Below are 24724 nucleotides of genomic sequence, written 5' to 3' on the forward strand. Positions count from 1 at the left end.
AAAGCCTTTACCACCAAATAATCATACCAAATTACAATTATACTGTAAAATAGCTCTTCAAATGCTAAGTTTAATAATTAGTCACAATAATTTGTTTGCTCAAACAAAACAAACAGAAATAGTTTTCACCATCAGCTTCCAACCCATTTAACACTAATCAGGACCCAGTTACTGTTAGCCTACCATTGATAATTAACATGCCGAAATTCTAATATATTTCAAGTAAAATAAAATGCAGCAAAGTTAAATTCAACACGCATTCAGGAGTAGCAGCTCCTCCTGTTTTCCTTTAAACTTAATTTAGCAGAGTAGTCCTGTTGTACTAGGCTGTCCATACCAGTTTACTTTCTAAATTGTTTCAATAAATATTCTCAATTCACTTATAATCAGTCTGCTACCAAATTTCAGCAGACTGATTTAACCAGCATCTCTGTGAAGAACCCAAATCCACTACTCGTGGTGATGGCTGTAAAATCAGTGCGTGAAATGCTACTTCACATTGGGTAGTGTGTAATAAGCGGTGCTTACTTAGTGCAAAATGCGTCTGAAACCTGCAATGGTCTGGATGTTTCAGCACAGTCTAATGTTAGGACAACACATTGTTTACCTCACATAATGGACAATCAACTCTCAAATCACAGAATCATAGAATCCAGAGTTTGAAGATATTTGACTTTGGTTCAGACAACTAAAAGCCATCTTTAGATGCATCTTGGGTTGATCTGAAATGAAATCGTCAAAGAACCAAAATTAAATGTTCCATTCAAGATGGGTTTTGTTTTGTAACAAACATCCTTCAAATAAAAATATAGTGAACACCAACAATATCAATATGAATTGAAAAATTAGAAAGTGCTAAAACAAGTAATGCATTCTGATGGTTCTGTTCTATTTTGCTTTTTCAAACCTGAGTTTTTCAAAGATTTTGATATTGCAAATCACAAATCAGCCTTTCTGTGAAAATTTTGGTCTGTGTTGCAATAGTTTTGCAAGGTTCTTGTTGGAGCCTTTTCAAAAAGGAAATTTAAAAGTATTTTGACCTCATGCTTACATACTTACAACTGAAGTGCACTGACACCTGCTTCCTTTGCTGAGGGGATATGTTGTAACTAACCTGCTATTTCTGTGATTCCCATGGTTCAGCTCATACCTGCTCATTTTTATTAATATATTTATTTTGCGACATGAGAGGGAAAGCTGAGGCACAAGAACATTCAAGCTCAGGTACACAAAAGCACCCAGAAAGAAGAAAGACTAAGCCATTAAAACCTCACCTTGGTGAGACCAAGGTGTCAGAAGTACTGTCCACATCTGCACTGAGGCTCTGCCACTGTTCAGCAAGGACTATCAGGTTAATGGAGTCAGCCAGAGAGAAAACAAGCTTGTGCTTTGCAGCCTGGTGAAGTGGGGAAAGAAAGCCCTGTACTCTGGCCCTTGGCCTTGAAATGCATATCTATTTTTCATCAAGAGTGTTGTGGGCAGGAATCAGGGTTCAGAGCAGATCTCTCTCCTCTTTTACATTGATGTTGAGTGAATGCACTTCCTTGCTATGGAGTCATGATCCTGCTTGCATGATCTTGGTCTTGCTGACCCTTTGAGCTCCTAGCTGAGCCCCTCGGGGACAGTGAAGGCTAGATGCATTGCTGCAGAACCTGGAGGCTAGACATTGAGGGTTTGAACCTTCTCAAGGACCTCCTACTCCCTAACTCAGGGATGAGACATAGGGCTATGAAACTCTGGGCGGCCCAGAGTTTCTGCATAAGGCAGCAGAAATTCAGAGACAGATTGCATCATTAGTGGAGCTTGTTCTTATTCTCTGGCATCAAACTCCCTGGGTCTCATGGGGCACACAAATCTACTTCCAGACCCCAAGGCTTGGGACTGGGGTGATTGACTTCATGCAACTTCTGTGAGAATGGACAGGAAACCTGTGACACATAAAGGGCCTAAAATAAGGTCTCCTACAGTCAAAAGCTAGCCCTTCAGTCCTGCTTTGCCCTTGCCTCTGAGGAGAGGAAACACAGGAAAAACTTTTGCACTGCAAGGTAATGGGGAATCTACAGGGATGTTGATCAAAATCTCTGTGGGATATAGCAAAGGTTTAGTAGTCACTGGTAGACTTACTAACAGTTGGAAATAACTCCCCTTCTAGCTGCTTGTAACTGATCCCAGCCTCTATTATTCTGTGGCTAATAAACTTTCATTAAAAAAAAATCTTTATAATTTTGATAATTCAGGATAACTACCAATAATGTTCAGACATTCAGTGAAACATAAGGTGGACATAGATATTCACTGTGGGATGCTCCCACTCAGAAACCTAGCAGAATCAGTTTTGTGACCAAAATGTGTATTTTAGAGTAGAGGGAACAACAAACAACCGCTGTCTTAACAGAGCAGAAGCCATTAACAAAAAAAGCAACATAGAAAGCACTTTTGACTTTTACTTGCTAGTACTTATCCACCACAAGCCAGAGATCAATGTCTCTCCCCTTGTAGCAAATGCTGGCTATGGAGAAAAACTAAGGAGTAATGTTCTTCCTTTGAACAGTGCTTCCATTAGCAGCAATACTGCTCTTTCTAAGTGGCTTTACTGTTGAAGGATATGGCCACTGTGTTTGAGAGTTTTAGATTTTTAAAGCAACAACAAGAATAACTCCTTTCAAGACAAAAATCTTCTTGAACTTAAACATTTTAGACAGAAACTTTTAAAAAAAAGTTTGTGGCATCACCAGATGACTGAACTTTGCCTTTTAAACTTTGAGCTGGGGAGGAAAAACACTTTTGTTCCTTACCCTGGGCTTATATTCACTATACAATGAGTAGCAGTTCTTCCCTTACACTTCAAACTGAAGTAGGGAACCTGTTCACTGATATGTGCTCTATTGGTTATTAGTACATGGATGAGTTACTGTTGCCTCATTTTTTTGAAAACCCAATAAAATAGCTACCATCTATGTTCTTGTCAGCCCTGGATTTTGCTTTCTGCTTTTTCACAGAATAGGTAAATCTGGAAGGGGCCTCAGTGGGTCATCTGATCCAACCTCCCTGCTCAAGCAGGTTCATGCTAGAGCACATGGCACAGGATTCTGTCCAGATGATTCTCAAATATCTCCAGTGAAGGAGACTCTGGGCAACCCGTTTAAGTGCACAGTCATCCGCACAGTAGAGAATTTCTTCCTCATATTCAGGTGGAACTTCCTGTGCATCAGTTTTTGCCCATTGCCTCTTGTCCTATTGCTTGGCACCACTTTGAAGAAGAGTCTGGGTCCATCCTCTTGCCACCCTCCCTTCAGATACTTATAGACATTGATGAGGTTCCCTCTCAGTCATCTTTTCTCGAGGCTGAACAGGCCCAGCTCCCCTGGCTTATCCTCGTAAGAGAGATGCTCTTGTCCCTTAACCATCTTTGTAGCCTGGCGCCAAACTTGCTCCAGGAGCTTCAAATCTCTCTTTTCCTAAGGAGCCAAGAACTGGACACAGCCTTCCAGATGCAGCCTCACTAGGCTTCAGTGAGATCCAGAGGGGCAGTATCACCTCCTCTGTGGTGATCTTTTGGGGCATGAGGCTCTCAGGCATCACAGAGCTGAATTGGCAATACCTGTGTTTCACCTTTTGCATCCTCATCAAAGGTTTGCTACAACTGCTGATCCAGGCTTTCCATTAGTCTGCACACTGATACTTCAAACCAAACACAAGGGTTATTGAGCACTCATAGATCAGTGGTAATATTTTGCATATCCTTGGCAAATGATAAAATTCAGCTTGGGAAAAAAAGACAATCATAAGTATTGTATGGAAACATATCCTTCCATCTGTGAAAAGTCTCTATCTCTGAAAATTTCTACTAAGACTGTGTTTTGCTACCTGATGCACAATTTGATAAGGTTGCATGTGGCTTCTATACAAAGTGAAATATTTTATCCCCTTTCTTTTCCCATTGTTTTGGTTAAGACTTGACACTCGAGAGAGACTGTTTTTGTCACTGAACTGGGGAATTAAGTCTTCTCATCCTGAATAACTCCTGAAAAATTATTATCAAAGATTATTACAGTCACTCTTGTTCAGCTACATGTTTTTTGAAAGTAGTAGCAGAGAATTAAAAATATGAACACACGGTTAAGGTACTCTAAATCTGAAAAACGGCAAGTATTGTATTTAGTGGCAAACATCACATGCTAGTCAGGGGAATTAGTGTGTAAATGTACCCTTTATGCTGTTCACAGAAATCCTTCCTCTGTATAATAAGGTGCATATTTATGACAAAAACACTGTAGCAGAAATCAGAGTGATTCTAAGCCAAGGTAAAGGTACTTCTTAGATTGTAAATAGCTGCATTACAAGATATACCAGTATAGTTTTACTTTCATTCAGTCCTTCCTTTGAGAATGAATCCTATTCATGTTTTAGTGTTTTGATATAGTCAGCCTCATTTAGAGGTATTCAGTATTTTTTGTATAGGAAACCATCTAATAGGTGCTACTCAGCTCTTTATGAATAGAAACTCAATTTCTTAAGTATAATAGAGCTGTTCATTGGGTCTGTCCTTGTGTTCTATTGTTGAAATTCAAAATATATGTTCATAAATAAAAAGTAACATTATTCAGTCACATTCAAAAGGATAGAAACCTAAACATTTCTTTATGAAGATAAAATGAGGTGACATGTAATAAAAAGGAGGCTTTTTTGTAGCATAGTGTATCTAGATACAACAAACAATGTGGAGTCTATATTATAACAGCTTTAAGAGGTATGCTATGGACTTTGATGACAGTCTTCTCTGGAGTATTCTTCATATGGTGCTGAATATCTGAGCAAGGCTGTCAATATCAGAGCAGCTAAACAATATTTTTTGTTCTAAAAAGAGTGGGTGAGACTCTGGGATGATTTGTAAATTTGTTCAGTACCTCTTTGTGATTTTTAAATCAAGGTAATTCTGAATTGGCTGCTTGCAAAGGAGCTCCTCTTGTTCAGCCTGGGGAATTTTTCACTTCAGAGAAAAATTATTTGCTAGGGCAGCAAGGGTTTAGCCATGTACAATAAAAATAATCTTTTCCTATAACTCCCTTGGTTCCAGTGAGGTTGAACCTAATTGCTAAACCAGGTTAGTTTTAAAATCTCTATGGACAGTAAGATTCCAAAGACTATTTCTGAGGAGAAGGTTCAGAGTTTTGGGCTTAGGAACAGAATCACAGTCACAGGAAACTGGGGGAAATTGTAGTCTACTTCTTGTCATCCCCTCTCCCCTGATGTCTGAGTCTGCCTGTGTCTGTGTCTCTTCTTCTCGAAGAAACCTAAAGTGCCACCATGAGCATTCTCCTAGGGTCCATAGATATTTTAGAGTGTGCTGGACCCCAAGGCTCACTGCACCAACAACCTGCATCCATGGGACCATCCATCCTTCATACAGCCCATGTGGTAGGATGGATGTGTCACCAGGGCATAAGAGTGGGGAAACACTTCCTAAGGCAGAATGAGCTGGGAGAAGGCCTGGTCTGCTGGGATACAGAGGAACAGAAGCCGATATCATTACCAGGGCCCAAAGTCACCTTCTACCTCTCTGTGTGGGATACATCAGGGTGGCACAGGGTAGATGGAATCATCATGGCATTGCCAGAGAATGGTTTGGGCTGGAAGGGGCCTTAAAGATCATCTGATTCTAACCTCCCCTTGTCATTGGCAAGGACACATTCCACTAGACCAGATTGCTCAAAGCTGCATCCAACCTGGTCTTGAAAACTTCCAGGGATCCACAACTTCTCTGGGCAACCTGTTTCAGTGTCTCACCACACTCACAGTAAAGAATTTCTTTCTAATATCTAATCTAAATCAACACTTTTTCAGTTTGAAACCATTTGCCCTTGTCCTATCACTACACACCTTTGTAAAAACATAACAATATGTGGTTTTTTTGAGAAGTACACTTCAAGAATGTTGTTCAAACGTGTCATAAACCTGAGGACAGAGCTTCAAGAAGCTTTTCTCATACTGAAATATACTGCAGGAAGTTTAGACCAGCAGGGTTTAGGCATTTCATTGCCCAGTGGGGCCTGCATCCTGAACTCCTCCTATTCACTGGCTGTGTTGTGTTCCCAGCAAACTGTCAGGGATGTTTGAAGATCCCTCTCTGAAGTTCTCAATGTAAGTGTTCCTAACTCCTGAGACAAGAGTTGTGCTGCTGAAAACTTTTGGGAAAAGGACTTTGGCACTTAAGCATAAGATTTTTGTCACTAAATTAAATGTTAATTAATTCATGATAATTGTTTAAATCGCTATTTTAACTAAAACACAACATGCTTTTAAAGGTATATCTATTCTTTATTTCAAAAGATCAATTTAGGAAGTAAAATGGAAACATTTCATTACTCTTTTCCTTCTAAGCCTCTTTTTAATTATCTATTTTTTTCTCTCTGTTGTCTTGTGACAGAGACCAGGTTTTCTTATTCATTCTGTTCTCACAGTGCAACTTGAGCTTGTTCAGTGTTATGTTACTTCCTTCCTGCATCAAGAAACCTCTATCATGCCCAATTTACACTCTTTGCTTTCACTACACATGGTGTCAGCATTCCAGTCTGCAGTTAATGGTGATTAAATAAGACAGAAATGCCTGAAATCCACTAGAGATCCTGCCCAAAACACAGGAGCTGGCAACTTCTCTGCTACTTGTTCTGTACAAGTTCAACCTGCTTGCACTCTTTCCTCAAAAGCAAAACTTGAAGTTTTTGTTTAATAATAAAAAACCTCAAACTATTCATAACCAGGAAAATATCTCTTCAGTTTTGTTTAGCAATTTGTAAAACTTCATTGACATATGACCGCACTTTCCCCCTTCTATTGGCATGATATTACCAAGGTATAAAATTGAGTTCAATTGCCTTGAGGTACAAGCTTGATTTTGACTCCTTTTGGTCTTTGGAGCTCTCTGTCTATCTGTAGGGAGATATTAATTGTCACATCAAAATTGTAAAGTTCTATTGGGATGAAAAAAAAAAGAAAAAAAAAGAGAGATGGCTAAATCAATATGAAAATAAGTAGTCAAAACTTAGGGTTGAGTGAGATCTTTCCCCAAAGCTATATTCTAGCCTATCACAAAATTTGCTAGATTTCAAGTGCATGTGGTCAAACCACGTTCAGCCTGATTTGCTAAAAAGTAAGATTTCTGTAAGCAAACCGCCTAGTCTGTATATGTGGCTCTTTGCATGCTGTTGTCCATTCCGAAAACATCTAAATGGAGAACAGAGACTGCCATGATATTGAACTCCTATCCTGAGAAAGCTCCATGACACTGGACTCCTAAATCTTGAAAAAGCTATCAAATAAGTGCAGGAAACACACCAAGATTAGTACTTTCTCCAAAAGGAAATGCTGTAATTTGAGCTCAACCAGATTACTAGGAAGCAGAAAATCCATGCAAGGCAGCTATAGAAAACCTCCCTGTATGGCTTCTGCTGCTCATGGGATTATCCACTTAAATTCCTGTTCCTCATCTGTTCCTGCTGGTGGGATTGGGTTGGCCATCTCCTGCAGCCTCTATTCCCACTGCAGGTGTTGCTTTCTAATGAACTCTTTCCCTTTCTCTCCCCCCCGCCCCCTGGGACCCACACAGAGGAGTTCCTTTGTCTGCAGTTATGAATGCAGCAGCTGATAGGTGAGCAAGTAAAGACTCGATAACCTACGGACTGATGCTCCCAAACATTTCTGTTGGGACTACCTAGTCTGTGGTATCATTCTGATCAACTTGTTACATCAATATGAAAGGCCTCTATTTTACTTCTACTCCCCAACCTTACTGAAGTATATCATCCATTAGCCAGTGCAAGTCTAAGGTTCCTCCCCTAAAGAGCATGGCTGCAAACCCAGAAACTGTCCTGTGCTGTCTGGCATATTGTCTGGAGCAAGGCTTTGCTGCAGCAAATGTGAATTTCAGCTTGCTTGCTACAAGCTGACCACTCCCAAGGGAGAAAACATGGAGATCAGGCAGATAGCTGATGCTTGCTTTAGCAGGGTCTTTGGATGCCACAGGGGTGTGGAGAAAAGGATGGGTGTTCTCCTGCAGAGCATGATGCCGATGGAAGGCTTCAAGGCAGACTCGAAGTAACGGGATTTCCTCCTCTGATCGGAAACAGAGATAAGAGTGAAACTCTAACTAGAGTCTCTTCTCAAAAGAAGATTTAATGGCCTGTAAATGACTGTGTAACTACCTAATGGATTTAGCCTGTGGCAGGAAAAAAGGAAAGGATTAGGAAATCGAGGACTGATCTTAAAGCTACTATAAAGGAAACCTCAGCAAAATAAATAACTGAGTAAAGGTTCATTCTCTCCAAAAACATTCAGAGAAAACAACAGAATTGGAAAGCAATTTATTTGCTTGTTTAGCACATTAACAAAATAACTGGAAAACCCACCTATTTTAGGAATAACTGAATAAAGACAGGACTGGGGCTTTTATTTTTCTTACTCTTTAGGTATTTTCTCAAGACAGTACTAAATTACAGATAGCACAGAGTATGAAATGCTTGAACATTTTCAGGCATTTTCAATGCACATAGTTCAGGCAAGTGAAAGGTGTGCTTTGTCACAATATTGATACGTTTTATTAAGAAGTGTTCAGACACTGCCTTTGAGACAAGAGTAAACATGACCATTAACTAAAGTGAAGAGAACAGGACAAGCATCTGGCATCGTCTGACAAAGATACACCTTTCTAGTATGGAAAAAGGTTAGTAGTGTGAACAGATAAGTTTAGATAGGTGGACAGAAAACAAAACAAATATGACTTTTGGGAAGTATTTGTCAAACACCTCTGACATACTCAAAACTCCAGTGGTGTTTGTTAGCAGTAAGTTTGGATCTCTGCACTTTGGGGTAGTTGGTAGCATTGGCGTATTTCTTGTGAGGTACTTCATTACCATCTGTCAGTGGTCTCCATGAACTTTATTTATTTATTTTCATAGATTCTTAAATATGTATACTATCAGGTACCCAGGCTCTAAGAAACAGAGATGTGGGGTACATGCTAAAGTATGCTCATGTGGATTTGCATTGGCTCCCCTTTTTTTTTCCACTTCGATGACAAGAGTCAGTGACTGAAAAATCAGTCTCAGGGGGGACACATCCCTCTTCCTCAATTCAAGTTTTTGACCTGTCCCCACTGAAGATGATGTGAATGATGGGCTCCTGTGCTCTCTTGTATAGTGTTAGAGCTTCCTGAAACTGAAAGCAGGTAAGAGGGACAAGCAAATACATACTCATGTATCTTAAGAACATGTGAACAGTTCACTTCTCTTTCCTCTCAGCCCACAGTGTAGAGGAGCTTCATGTGAGCATGCTTTCAGAGACTGGCCTTCCAGATGCATTCTGAGCAAATGGAGAACAACTTGTACAACTTAAAATAATATTATTAGCTCAAGAGCTCATACCACAAGATCGTAGCTCACATGCTGCAGAAAACCAATGACCAACTCTGCCAGGAGGTGCTGATCTCACACTATCCCCTCCATTTGTCCCTCCCCCTCTCTTCCAGTTATTTCTCAGAGGCTTCAAATAATGATTCTGTTATTGCTGTGGGTTAGTGAGCACAGTTCCCGTTCTCCTCCTGCCATTAGGGTCTTTCATGTCTTATTATCAAGATGTCTAATCTTCCTGCCCTTTGTTGAGCCTTGCAAGCCTTGTTGCAGCTGTTCTGCATGAGTTTAATCTAACTCACTAGATAGATGTGTGGATGAGACTCTCTAAATGCTTGTGTTCTGCTTAGATGTTATCATGAAAACATAGCAGCCTTGACCTTTCACATAACTTAGCCAGCCATGAATAGTGGCAAGCCCTGTCCCCCAGCCACATAAATTTCATGCCTGTTCATCAGCTGTTGTTATGCAGAAAAGTATTTTATCTCCCTTACTTTTGACATCTTAATTTGGTTGTAGGGCTTTCCTAGAATCTAGTCTTTGTATGTTTTCGTCCCCATCTTTTGACTACTGGCAGGTATTAGACAATAAAGTGCAGCCTGGACAGTTTCATTTGCAGACCATGAGCTAATTAGCACTTTTAATGGGTTTAATGGATTGCAGCAGAGTCTTATAGAAATGATGCTTCTTATCTAGCTAGCAATAATTGGGAACACAAATTAGTAGATCCCATTCTTCCTTGTAATTGCATTAAATCAGCTGATATCTCTGAGCTGGAGCAGTATCAATGTGAATCCATTTATGAACGCTGCTACACCTTCCACTTTATTTTGTGTCTGTGTTCATATATGTCAGAGTACCTACATGTTGGTATTTCTACTAGTGTGCAGTTCCCACTAGATTTTGGTACCATTTACCGTTCATAATGAGATCCTGAGATGGCACAGTTTTATGATGAAGAGCTACCTTCTAGTTCTTAATCCCTTGTTATGCAGTGTTACATGTATTAGATGGTTTACATATTAGATGTTAATTAAAGGGGAGCAGATGGAATCTGTCAGCATCAGAAAGGCTGTGTGTTCAAGTCTGTGAGCCAGCAAAAGCAATCCACCAGTTTGTCAGGAAGGCAGCTTGCTGAATAAAATTGTCATGTGTGAATGGACAATCAGAACTGCAATTTCTTTGCCATTTAACTGCCATGTGTATGATTAATAATAACGCAATTATAAAGTAATTTAAGGAAAACAGATTTTCTGAGAAGCAGCTGCTGCTTATATCAGTATATACTTGATGGCAAAATAGTTTTGGTGCTGAACATGAACCATTGTGCAAAACCCCACCACTTTTGATTTTATTCACTACTCTTCCCACATTCCTGCAAACAGATTATTTCTGTGTTTTAAAAAAGCATCAGTGCAATTTTTTTTGTATGGGTGGTGCTTCAAAATTTCTCTATATTTCTTATATGCAAATAAACCTCTCAATTTTCCAAGTCTATAGAGTAAACTGAAGGGAGGGTTCTGAAACTGCTAGTATACACACAGCTTCTGGTGCAGAGGTGGCAAATGGCTAGGCTTCCAGGCTTAGCCTTTTACTCTCTAAGTCCCATCTTTACTCAGAAACAACCTGAAGGAATGGAAGTAAACCAGTAGAGAATTTAGTCCCTGTGGTGGTGTGTGTCACTGGCCAGTGAGCTGCAATAGCATTTCTTTTCTCTCTTTGAGTGTCTTCTCAGTGGTGCACGTGACAATACAGCTGCAAAGGGGATGCTCACTGACAATTGTGGTGGTACATGTAGTGAAACAAACATTTGCCCCCTTAAAAGTTAGATTATGAATCAACTTTTTCACAGAAAACCCTAAGTAGTCTTCAGAGCATTCTGTGCAGGGATGAGCTGAAAAAAGGTCAGAAGCAAGTGGAAATAATGACTGGATAGGGTACGGGAGAGAGGGAAAGAAGAAGCAGAGGCAACTGTAATGGATATTTATCAATTTTATACTCCCAGTTTTGACTTTCAACATCTCCTAGCTCTGTTTCCATCCCCAGGTGTGGAGCCTTGGTTCACCTAAATCATATTTTTATATCAGTTTAGGACCTCACAGAGACACCTGAAGTGAATCTGCACTGTGAGAGAACAAAAGGAAAAAAAGGGAAAAAGGGGCTGTCAAACAGGGGAGGTGGGATGCTTGTGTAGAGAGCCCTTTGGTGGCTTCCAGCTTTTCACTTCCTTATGCAAAGCAGCAGTCTTTTTGTGCTAAAAGGAAGGACCAGATCTTAATTCCTCTGGAAAATCCTTTAAAAGAAAGACCTTACCTTCTCAGGGATGAGTGAGCAAGGTTGCATGTAAGCAGCTTTCAAGGCCACATACCATTGTTAACTCCTGTTTTGTATTATGGTGGTAGACAGGCTTCCCAATCCGTTACACCGAGCACTGGCAAACAGAATGTGTACCTGGTTCAGAGTCAACTGGGGTTTTAAAATCAATGTGGCATTTAGTGCTATATCAGATACCTGGGATAAATCCAGGTTATACTATCAGAAAATACTTGCATTTATTGACCAAGTATGTAACCTTAGTGCTTTTTAGGTTTAAAAAGACCAACACTCCACAAAATGTGCTGATTACCTATAACCATACTTTTGTAGCTTGTAGTTTCTCAGTCTAGGGGGTCTTGAACTTAGTTATTTCTTGGTAGTCTTAAACGGACTTTCATTAGTTTGCTCAGATTTGACACCAGGTAACTGATACAAGTTTCCCTTGATCGACTTCTTTAGTTACCTCCCCTTCCTTTAAAAACAAAAAAAGAAAAATGAAAAAAAATCAGTTTTCTACCCTTTGTTATCTAAGAAGATAAATTTATTACTCTGTGCTTAAAAACAAATTACAAATTCTGATCTGAAGAACTCTTTAGCTTATCCTTCAGGATTCTGGGTGTAAGTTTAAACCTGTTGGTTTCGAAAGAAAGTAATTTTAATAATTGTTTTCCTTGTGTTCTTTTTTCCCGAAACAATACGCTTCTTATTTCATTTATAACTTCTACAGAACCATTTGTTTTAAAAGTGGCACAGCAGTCTCTCTCCTAAATCTCCTAATTTTTTCTGTGCCCTGTTTGTATTTATACAATCTCTTTCTATATTAACTTGATGCCTGGCATGGATTTATCTATTGTATGTGGGTTTTAATGCCTTATATTTGGTTTTAATTAAATGGCTAGTGATATTTTAGATATTGCTTTAATTTTTCTGAATGGAAACTGTATATTGCTTTTTATAGCTGAAAGCTTTCCTTTTCTCCCCTCCTTATAACTGCTGTAACTTAAAAAAATATATATCAAATGTTCATATCTATCTTTAACTACAAAAGATTTTTCTAAGCAAATTATTTCTTTCATATCTATGGAATTGTATCTACTGCTCATCCATTCCTCAGACAATTCCATTTAAAACTGATTTCCAATTTTGCTAGCAACTGCTAAAAGCTTTTTCAAGATTCGAGTTTCAGGTATGCCCATCTCTGCTGTAGTCTGCTCCCACCACATAAAAGAACATTAGATCACAGTATTCTCACTTTGCCAAATGTGTTTCGTTATTTTGAAGTCAGTGATTAATACTTTGCCCATCAGACAGAAGCCAGATACTAAATTAATCTCCAAGAGATAGTGTGGTAGGAAAACCACATCCATCTTTCATATAATCGCTGAAAACTTTAAATCATAAAGTGTCCTGTATTTACGGTGTCATCGTAGGAGGCTAGAATGTCATCTTGCAGCACACCCTTCTCCAGTTCTAAAAGACAAAATTAATTCCTCTCTTAATTTCAACATTCAAGGTGCAATCTGTGCTACCAGTATCCATCACTTGTCTTCTGTGAGCTTATCCAGTTCACAGAGATTTTACGTCAAGTGCCATTTGAGCTTCAGTTTGATGTACAAGTGAGACACAGTAAAGCTAGATCCGATCCAATACTGGGAAGATGAAAAAAAGGAGAAACTTAGCGAGCATAAGAGTGCTGACTGAGGAGGGTCTGTCCATCTAGTGACTCCATGGTCATGGTTCTGAACCACATGGGCTGAAGTTGGAGCAAGTCATTCCATTGACTTTATGTCAGAATATGGCCCCAGAGCTGTTGCTGAGGATGTGACACGGGCTAGAAGTTTCTTGTTGAAATATGTTACTTTAATTTCTTAGCAAGAGTTTCACATTAATTTTCACTTACTGCACAGTTAGATTAGAAAAATGTGTTTTCCTTCTGAGATTAACGTATAATGACATCTATCCAAAGAATGCTTAAGTATTCACACTTCAGAGAAACTGACCTTTAAGCCACACTTAGTGAAAGTAAGCTAAAATCAGTATTGCATTCTTGTTACCAAGGACACTTATAATAATCTTCTTAATTGTCCTTGACAATCTTATCATTAAAGATCTTGGCATTAATTAACTATATAATGTCCCTTGGTTGATAAAATCAGCCTTGCTGCCACAATAGGCATTGTATTCCCAGGCATTCTTTGCAGGGACTGTATCTATAGCAGGGGTCATTCATGCTACTAATGTTGCCCGGATGACACACAAACATTTGGAGCACTTAATTGTCTGAGAAGTGAGCCGAATGAAGGCAGTGGTGTCACTGTAAAATATGTTCCAGCTCAGTGTTTCTTAAGGTAGCTTTTATGCCAAGATTAGTATCAGTGTTTAATTGACAGCCTCTTCACTTAGTTAATTACTTGGGTTATTGTAGCAGAGAGAGAGAAATGGACAAAGGCATTTGTGATATGAATCACTACCAATACAGAAAAAAATATGTGAGTACTGTGAAGGCCTACAGGAAAAATACTAAGTCTCCTCTTTCTCCTGCTGGAGTATGATCTTCTTTCAGCATTTTCAAAGGAAAACCTGAATCACCACAGTAGCATTCGAGGTTCAAAGGTGGCCAGGTTCAATGCTTTTATAATTTTCAGACAACTGTTAGGAAAGAAGGCTGAAAGTTCAATCTTTGGGCTGTATATCAAAACACAATCAGACAGAAATTGCATGTAATTCCATATCTGCTCAGGCATCACAAAGATTTTTACTTCTTTTCTTTTTTTAATATATGGGTTTTATAAAATGGACAGGCTAAAGTTTCAAATGTGGTCTGTAAATCTCTTGCACCTTAATGCACTGACTGTGACTATGCTTAAAACATGGGTGTGCACAAGATCTTTCAAATGCAAATGTGGGAATACAGCAGTCTTGTTGAGAATGCTTTCCAGAAGGCACAGTTAGTCATCTTGGTGTCTCATTCTGACCTCTTGGGTGTGCATGCAGTACCTACCACCAGCAGGCACCAGTCAAAAGCACACAGCTGCTGAAGGGAAGCAGTTTCCAGCATGGTCCTGTGTAAATTTGCTTGGAACAGTAAATTACAGGAAATTTCTCCTGTTGTCCTGTAGTCCTAAAGTGGGTGAATTGAGGATATTGCCCATAAATGGAGGGAGACAACAAAGCTTTCAAGTTTGGCAGCAGTGATCTTGGGGAACTGTGTGACTCCTTACCAGTGGCCACAGTGGAAATCTTTGTAACTTCCAGTGAAAAACTCCTCTAAGCAGAGGTATAGGAAGCAAGACTAGAAATACTCTTTACATAGCAGCATGCCCTTTCTGGTTTTTTGTTCTGTGGTGTCATGTAATCCATTTACTGCCCTAATGTTGTGTATCAGCACAAAAACCCATGGGACTTAAGCAGTGAAGTAGGAAGGGCTATGAATCCTCTTCCCTTTGCCAGTGCTGCTGTACTTACGCAGTGAACATTCAGGGCATGAGGAAACAGCGTGAACTCTAAAATCACTTTGGACCATCCTCAAAAGACTGGGGATCCAGGGCAGGCCTACCAAAGTAAAAAAGATTTTTAACAAATAGAGTTAGCAGTAACCATCCTCTAAATCAGACCAAAAGCAACGATCATGTGCAACATTAGACCTTGGCATGAACACCACTGCTGTGAGCAACAGCTCAGTCGCGTTAAGAGTCTTCTATTTCCAAGTACAGAGTGATCAGCTCACCATATCACATTATAACAGGTACTTCTGGGGTGCACTTTCACTACCAACTTACAGTATGAGCCACTGACGAAGAAAGAATCCAGCCCTCCTCCTCTCTGGTGCAGGTTAAATGTCCTCTTGCAGGTTGCTGCATGGCCAGGCTGAGCCACCTCTGCTGCCTGCCCTGGCTGGAAGCCAGCAGTGAAGAAGAGCAAAGCAGTCAATGGATGAAGTGTCCTTCAGGGGGAGAGCCAGAATCTAGATTGGCCTCAGCGCATCATGAATCCTCTGTTAGTGATGTATGTGATGTGTCTGAATGCAACCAGAAGTTCACATAACGGTTTAATTAGAAGAATTGTTAATTTTCGTGGAGATCTTCTGACTCAATCTGCCTCTCAGACTGTATTTGTCTACTAACATTTTTCTCATCAAGGCACAGTTTTTAATATGGATATCACACTACTTCTGAAAAGGAGCAGACCTTTACTGCATACTGTCTCCCTTGGAGATCCTTCTGGAAAATCGTCATTCCCCATTAAGAAAACTAGTAGCAGGTGCTGGGCAAAGGGAGACTAAGCCCCATTACTTCTGCCATTGGGTCTGAGCTGGTTGTGAGCTCTGCAGATATGCCCTGTGAATCTCTGAAATTCTCATGCCCTATAAATCATCAGCATGCAATTTTTCCATACAGAGCATTCGCTTGCTTTTTCCCTGTTTGATGGAATAATTGAGATTCACAGTTTCAAGCAAATTATTTCTTATCTGGCTCTGTTTTTACTTCACTCCTTTCTTTTTTTTCCCTTGCAATTTCCTTTCACCTTTTGCTAGCCATTTTGTAGAACAGATTTCACAAAACACTGCATATTCAAAGGCAAAAAAAAAGAGTTGCAAAAGTCTGGATTCTCCAGCTCTCCCTTCCAGACTACCAGGAGAGGGCTAAAGTTAATGCAAGAGTTTACTCTCTCATGCCCAGTTTTCACAAGGGAAATGCTAGTGACTCTTTTGGGGAAAGCCCACAGCTGAACAGATGGGAAGACTTAGGTGCCAGCGAAATTTAGCAGTAGAGTAAAAAGATCGCTCCAAAGCTTCTGTATTTGGATCTGAACAAGGTCTGAACAGAGGTCCCGAAGGCCAGTGATGCTTGAACTTTGACTTGTTGTCGACCGAAATATGTCTTCCAGTTCATTCAAGGGCAGGGCTATATTTTATGGCTCTGGATACAGCTCACAAGCTTCCATCACCATCACCCTCAGCCCCTGCCAGATTTATAACTGAGGCCAGCTTCCTGTTATTTCAGGTCACTGTCATTCCATCTGCCTTTAGACACCATGTTTTAATAACTTTAGGGAATAATCACTATCTCAACAGCTAGGCTTTTGCCCCGACTTCTCACTTCGGAAGTCATCCTATTTGTCATAAAAGGGTATCAAATAGATGGGGTTTGGTGGATGGGCTAAAATCAAAGACTGGGTTTGTAAAGATTTGCCTTTAAATGACCTGTAGGAGTAAGTACAGCCAATCTAACATCTTGTTCTGCATCAAGTTCATTCAGGTGGTTTGTGATACTGTAGTATACAAAGAAACCACTTTTTGTGCCTTTCCTCATATTGTGTCTTGTAAAAGTTCAATGACTGAAAAATAAATAAAATATTTTGAAATTACATGCACCCAGGAAAGGTATAAACTTTGAAGAAATGAGTTGGAGATAATAATATGCTGGTTTCTGGGACTTGTGTTCAAGCAAACAAGTCACAATAATGGTGGTCCAAATCTTGGCTACTTGTCCCTGTAGAGACAACCACTGGTGGAGCAGAGTGGTAATCTCTGTCCAAAAGCTTGAGCTGGTAGCTAACCGTAGCTGGGCATTGGTTGCCTTGATGCCCACTGACACAGGGAAATCCTGTATGAAAATATCTTATTGCGCTATGAGTCAAAGTACCCTAGACCTTCTGTTTGTTCTCACTGTTGTGGTAAGAAAAGTGAAACTCTAGAAAGAAAACAACTTGTGACTCACAGAGAAAAGTTGACAGAATGATAAGTATGGCATACTTGGCTGATGCTTTTACCAAAAAATCTTTCCTTTACTTAGTTCTTCTACAAGGAGTAGCTCCCCCTGTGTCTTTTTATTTAATTCTCCATTCTCCATCTTGCAGAACTTCTGCTGTTATTTTCTCTGGCACCTTTCTAGAGCCTTGAAGTAACTGAAAAAAATAATACGGGGGAAAGACTAGACTGGAAAAAATAAACTTTACGGAAAAGTGCATCTGTTAGTCTCTGGAATAGTCTTCACAGGCAGACTTTGAAATGGTGTATTTCAAACACAACCAGTCACTGGTCAAGAACAGACCAGAAATGGCTGGAAGAAGATAGATCATTTTAAGACATTTTGTTTTCATCTTGTCTAGCCCTGCTTATAGGCCAGTGCCACCTGAGGCATTTGCAATGGCAGTCACCATTTCATTGCTACCACTTGGATCTCAGAGTTAGCTTTCCATAAGACTGGTCAGTTTGAACATGTAATTTTGGCTTGCTGACTGCAATTTTAAACAAAGCAACACATATATGTGCTTAGAAAATTTGTTCCAAAACCATAAAACTTAGACTTTTTAAATGTACAAATTGTTTATTATGATCAAATCTCCGAAAGCACTGGAATTATCTTCTCCGTATTCTGAATTATTTTATCTGCCCTTCCATAAAATACTGAAGATATTAATTTAAATTATCAATCACTATCAGATAAAACATACACAGCATCCTTATTTTAGTTTTAGATTATGTGAGTCATAATATCATTGAACAGTTTGGTGCCTGACAACTCTTTGGGCAGTGACTGCTGCAAGATGAGACCTGGCTACAATAATAAATTTTTACATAATTTTGGATTAAAAAGTGAAACAATAATTTGTCATTTATGCATTGAAAGTCATAAAGGTACCCACAAGGCACTATATGCTGCCTACATATGAAAAGCAGTATTAGTGTAAGCACCAACATAAAGCAGCACACAAGCCTGAGGCACAGATGGAGGGAGCAGGAAGAGAGAAGGTGGATAAAAGTGCAGTTTTCATTCAGTTTACTTCCAGTAGCTCTTTTTTATTAGTTGAATGGTATGACTACCTCTCTATGTAAGAGGTTTCATGTGCAATAACAACAACCCATCTTCAGTACAAACAGGTGGTGTGCTATGAAAGTGGCCTGAGAGCCATAGCACAGGGATTGGTGTGCTAGTCAAGGGGGAGACTTTGTAAAAGTGCAAAGGACAACAGAGCTTTCAGGCTACCCTGATGCTTTCAAAAGACACACAATCCCAGTGTGGCATGTCTGCCAGGTCTCGTGTGGTTGCTTGCTCCTTTGCTTTTGCAATGAGCTAAGCAGTTGCAGGCCAGAAGAAGTTGGGATACCTTCTAACTATGTCAACATGCTGTTGAGCATGGTCTAATAAGCTCTGTTGAGAGGTAGCATCTGTTGCCTCCGTCTCAGTTAAGCGCTAACAGGGATATGTCTGCTGACTTGTATCTGGCTGGCTTGGTACCTGAGACGAATGACTGTCAACATCCGATTGTTTAAATCTTGAAGGAGGATTTTATCCAGCCCGAGTCAACATTATTAATTCTTTTGTAGGGCATTAGTTTGTCTCTCTCATTCTTAAGAAAATAAAAAAGTAATTTAGAAAGCTCTTTTCATAAGAAAAAGATTTTCATTCAATCTGATGCACTGCAGAACCTGTAGACATCCCCATTTATTGCATGACAATCTCTATAAGGATGGAAAGTGCTCAGGCCTCAAACCCAAAATCTTCAAACAGGACTAATATAAAGTAGCAGAGACCACTCACTATCTTCTGGAGGCTGAACATTTATGAAAGATTACTGTAAGTGAATGTCATCTACTCCAAGGCAAGCTGAAAGCTTGAATGACTGCCAGAGACGAGACAAGCCAAGGGACATGACTTGGCTCTCCCTGCCAGAGTCTTGACAGGGGCCAAGGGAACTTGCTGTACACATATGACAAAGCATATAAATTAAATGTTTTTTGATGGTGGTCACCAGAAAGTACTGTCAGCATCCTGTCACTTGGCTATGCTTTAACCCTGTCTCACAGGCTGCTGCAAGCAGCTCAGGGTGAAGGGCAGAAATAGCCAGATTACATCTGAATCCACCCGTGCAAGCTGCAGGTCACGGGTCCCCTTTGGTACGGCAAGGAACAAGAACAGAAAAAGCCTTTAGTTCTCAGTCCAGGCTTTTATTTTGTGAACTACTGGCAACTAACCATGGAAGAAAACACCGTGGCTTTTTTCACTTGTTTTGTTTTCAAGGAGCAGTTTCCAGTGCAATTGAGAGTGTGTGAGGGCAAGAAAAATGAGGTATCAGCATTGGCCTTTGTGAATAACTAGTCACCAGCAACACTGTTTAACATTTCATACCACAAGTATGTTTGAACCGGATACAAGCCTAAATCCCATGGAACAAGAGGCATGATCTTCCTGGTATTAGTGAGCACACTCTATTAATATATGTCCTAACTTTTGGAATCTGTAGCTTTAATGATATTTATACAAAAAAAAAAAATCTAAATGATGTTAGTCTAATTCAAAATAATGGCAGCTGAACATACCATAACTTATCTCTAAGTTACAGCTAAGCATAAGATTGACAGTGCCAAAAATGCAGAGAGATTTTCCAGATATTTCCCACCAATGAGAGAAATGCCTGTAATGCCTGATGGCGGAGTTGGCTTGCACTGCTCCAGCACCCACAGCCCCGCTTAGGCTGGAAGGCATGTGCTAGAGGCAAGCGGGTTTATGATCCACCAGCCAACATATAGACCAGAATACACTTTCACTGCTAAATCAGCTGGTACTTCTTTACATTTTCTAGTTCATATTGCTCAATAAAGAGATTAGGTGAAGGTTGAATATGTGAAATAAAGCAATGTTATTTACTTCTTGATATAAAAGATGAGTGGAAAGGGGAAACATTGCACAAATATTTTAATGCAAGTGCTAATAGACAATGTTGATAACTGTATAATACAAAAGCAACAAGTACTATAACACAGATGTATGAAGAACAGAGACCTGTTGTACATGCAAAGAATAAAGCTGACAGTAAAAGAAAGTCTTTGCAACTGTAAGCTTGCAGGCTAACTGAAAGAGGAGGATCCATACTCATATTGACTCATGGGAACCTGAGTCATACATGGTTTGAGAGAGGGGCATCCTCCAAGGGAGAGTCAGTCTGTTGCAGGCCGGGTTTACACTTGGGGACATGTCTGTTGGCTGAAAGAACTGAGCACCATTTTTACTGAAGATACAAGCTATGGTAAGTGGTTCAGGTTTGAAAAATGACAGTAAATATTAGTGTTCAGAAAAACTCACTGTATCATTTCATCATCTCTCTTGTCAAAGACTGATATCTTCTTTACAACCCCTTACCTTTTTCACTGAACCTAGTAGCTTTATAGCTAGCCCTAAACTCTCACAAATGATTTTCAGGAGACTTTGGTTTTTAGGTAAGGAATTTAGAAAATTTTGAAAAAAAAATTTTCGTCATTCTAGACCACATTAGCATTTGGTCTGACGCTGAGGGTTCAATCATTTCACATGAAACACAGTCTAAATCAAGAGATACATTTCATCCTGAGTGGTTATCTAAAATAGGTCAGATGAACAACCCTCTGGAGATAGGAGTGCAGAATGCCTACAGAAGCTAAATAATCAGGGTTTATGATATTTCAAGTTAATGAGATGAATCCTGTGATGGGAACTATAGTTTGCAGTATACTATGAAAAAGGCCATGCATTGAAGGCTATGTACAAAACTGAGTATTTTAAATGCCCCTTCACCATCCCATCAGAATCAGGTGAAAGCCCTGTTGGGGTAGGGGTGAAGCGGCACATGGGGATGTACTTCCAGGCTGTGCCACAATGTGTTTGTACAATAAAGCAGAGTTAAGATTGTTCAGGTAATTTTATGTTTTAATTGATAACATGAAGTCATTTGCTTACCTTAGATTTCCCCCAGTATAACCCAGACTGTAGAAGAACTTAAATTATCTTTTAATGAACTCCATCTTAGCTGGTAACCTGTGAAACAGTTTGCAGGGTACAACCTGGTGCTATTAAAATGCTTGGCGAAGCTGCTATTTTCACTGACTTTTCATGAAGGCACTGTAAAAGAAAAGGTCACTTCAGAGGAATGCTTCCTCAAACAATTCACTTACAAAATACTTTTTCTTCTGTGTTTCACACACTAAATAATATATATAGCTCAAAAAACCTCTTTCTGGTTTCCCTGCTCATACTGTTCAGTTTTGGGTAGAAAGCTCTCCCTAAATTCTGATGAAGCATGTCCCCCAATGTCCTATTTCCTTCACAGGTGATAATGTTCTTCTGCAAGTGACAATTAACTCCAGCTGCTGAAACATTGTGAAGATTGATTGTACAGATGAAGAGTTACTTCTTGTGATGAAACTCCAATCAGTAGTCCAAATACAGGATTACTTCCAGCCTCTTTGTTCTGAGAACTGCTTCACTTACTACCACATAGGCTTGAGCATGCTGGTGGGATTTGCCCCTCACAGGCATTAGTTTGGTAGATCATTTTCAGGATTGATAGTTTTGTAAGCTCAAAGCAGTGGTGAACCTGAAGGGTCAGTGACAACATAGCTGCATGATAAAGAGATGCAAACATAAAGGCATTATATGAAAAAACAGTCTGTAATTAAGTCTTCTTTGCCAGGCAAAAAGGAAAGGAGAACCTAAAATCCAGTGTTTCCCTCTCCCAAGTTCCTTGTGTGAGCCTCTGACTTCTCTGCCTCCTCCTACTTACAGCATGAAATTATTTTGGGGAAACATAAAAATCCTTAATTTAAGTAAATTTCTTAGAAACATTTAAAAATACCATATATGCTTATTCATCTTGGTGATTTTTTGGTATCTCCTGAAACACTATGTTATACACCATATTTGTAATAAAATAATACTGGAAGAAAGTGTGTATAGAAAATTAGTATAAAGGTGGACTGCATGGCACATAAAGCAGACACAATTTTTTTCATATATCATCCCAATTCTTGACAAGACCTTAAGGCTCCATAGTCAAGAAAAATAGTGCCCTAAGAGCATATTAATATTTCTTCTGCCTCTTTTTTAAATGGAAAAAATAAGAAATATGTCCTCTGAGGTTTCAGCTCTGGAGCTTGTTGATGCACAGTATTGAACCTTCTGCAACTGCCAATATATTTGAAATAAATTAGAACTATGTAGCACCAAAGTTTTGACACAGAGAAACATTTTTTTTAGGTAAAATAGAACTTTGTTAACAATCTCTGTGTGAAAGAAGAAAGCACAAATATCACACATATACATATATGTATACTCTCTCATAATAAAAAGCTTAATTATCAGGTATGAGCCAGCATGTCTAGAGAGCAGCTGGCTCTGCTGGGCCAGCTACCTGCTACCATCCCTGGATGGTAGTCACAGGTAGCAGTCAATCCTCTGCACTCCAGCAGGCCTTGAGGGCAAAATGGGAATCTGGGCTGCCATCCTACTGGGGTAGGCCAGAGGAGAGAAGGACAGAAAGGGAGGCCCTGCTGCTGCGCAGTGATGCTCTGCACCAAGAGCCATGCGGGATGTTTGTCAGAGGGCAAGAGGAGTGTCCTTCTGCAGGGAGAGATGGAGCGAGCAGGGCAGCTGGGAGGTGGTAGGGCTCCGAGTGGGGGGAGATGAAAGGAGGAGAAACTGAACACAAGTATGCACGCCTCCAGGTCTCCAAAGGCTAAAGCTGTTAAACTTTGGAACCACATTAGCTCCAGGAAATAGTTGAAGTTCACATCCTATCCCCATGGTCTGCATTTAGCTGCACATTTACTCTTAAGTTTATTTTTAATTTTATGGCCAGTCCACATGCTACTCATTGGCCTATGCTCCTGACCCTGCCATATTACTTGGAAGTTTCAAAGAATACATTTTTTTTCTTTCTGGTAGTACAATGCTGAACCACATTCACAAACTTACACATTCCCCAACTTTCTTTAACTGTGTATGGTATTTTTTTTCACATTTCCATAGCAACTTTTACTTCAGGAATATACAAGAAGGCAATTTAAGCAAGGTGGTTAAGTTAATTAAGGTTATTAAATTACAGTAACACAGCATTTTTTGCTTCATTAACAAAATGAAGTGCTTAAAATCATTATGAGTCCAGGAATTGAGGAAATAAACCCTTGACTAAGCCTCAGCACTTCCTAAAACTGGGAACCTCAACTGGCATATCTGAATCCTGCACACAGCAGGGATCTGGCCAGGGGAGGCCAGCACCGAGGCTTTGCCATCTCCTCCCATAGGGACAGAGGGAGGAGGAGGATGGTGAAGAATGTGTCCAAGATCTCCAGCCTCTTAGGATTGCACAGCAGACAGAGGATGAAGAGCAAAGGGAATTCCATCATGGGGTGCTCCCTTAGGTTTTCCTGATCAACTATGGGACTAGAGGAGAAAACTCATCACCCAAGGGAACATCTGTAGCAGATGGGTTTTCCCCACAAACACCAGAGGAATCTTAAAACCTGCAGTAGCTGTAATGATGGCAGTTTTGACAATAATATTCATCTTGGCTGAGATCAGGATCACAGTTCTCTGAATGTGGAACATTCACAGGGAGTTAGTCATATAAACCCAGACAGCAAAGCCAGCCTCAGCATGGAAGATTTTACTATGTACCAGGGTTGGAGCTACAATGAAAAGAAAATGTGTTCAGAGCATCTCAGATTAGTACTCACATAATGCTCAAAACCTTCACACATTTGGTAGAGGCTTTTCTAAAAAAACTATGCCTAGTTTACAACAACACTTTTAAATTGATAAGTCATATTTCCACCAGGCAGAAAATTTTACGATAGTGGGATGGGGTTTCAGATGCAATTTTCAAAGAAATGTCCTAGTCCAACTCCTGAAAGGATTCCATCTTACACATGTAGGAAGCTCTTGTGCATTCACCTCTGTTGTTAGCGCTATCACATCTCACCAAACTCCTGCAAACAGTGCCCCTGTTTTTGCAAAATCAGCAGTAACGATTTCTTCTGGATTTCGTTAAGAGCCTAAGTACGTGGTAGAAAGCTGGCAACTAGTGGGAAGAAATGAAGGTTTAACTGGCACCACAACAGTGTTAAAAAGGGGATTAGTATTAGCATGTCCTTTGAATTCAGAGTAATGGAAGTAAAACCAGACGCGTTTTGTTTGGCATCTATTTCATGTCCCAGTGAAACTGGCATACCACCATTTGATCAGGCACGA

The 24724-nt window shown here is 39.8% G+C and overlaps 1 long non-coding RNA gene across 1 annotated transcript in view; it reads left to right on the top strand.

Moving 5' to 3' along the window:
- LOC108640640 overlaps nt 1-21958 on the top strand; it is a 60572-nt gene extending 38614 nt beyond the window's left edge. Inside the window, exon 3 of the long non-coding RNA XR_001921325.1 lies at nt 21807-21958. This is a non-coding gene — a long non-coding RNA (uncharacterized LOC108640640). The remainder of the gene's footprint in view (nt 1-21806) is intronic.
- Nucleotides 21959-24724: the final 2766 nt, after the last annotated feature.

This window comes from Manacus vitellinus, unplaced genomic scaffold (assembly GCF_001715985.3).
Source record: "Manacus vitellinus isolate BGI_N305 unplaced genomic scaffold, ASM171598v3 scaffold_4_pilon, whole genome shotgun sequence".
NCBI lineage: Eukaryota > Metazoa > Chordata > Aves > Passeriformes > Pipridae > Manacus > Manacus vitellinus.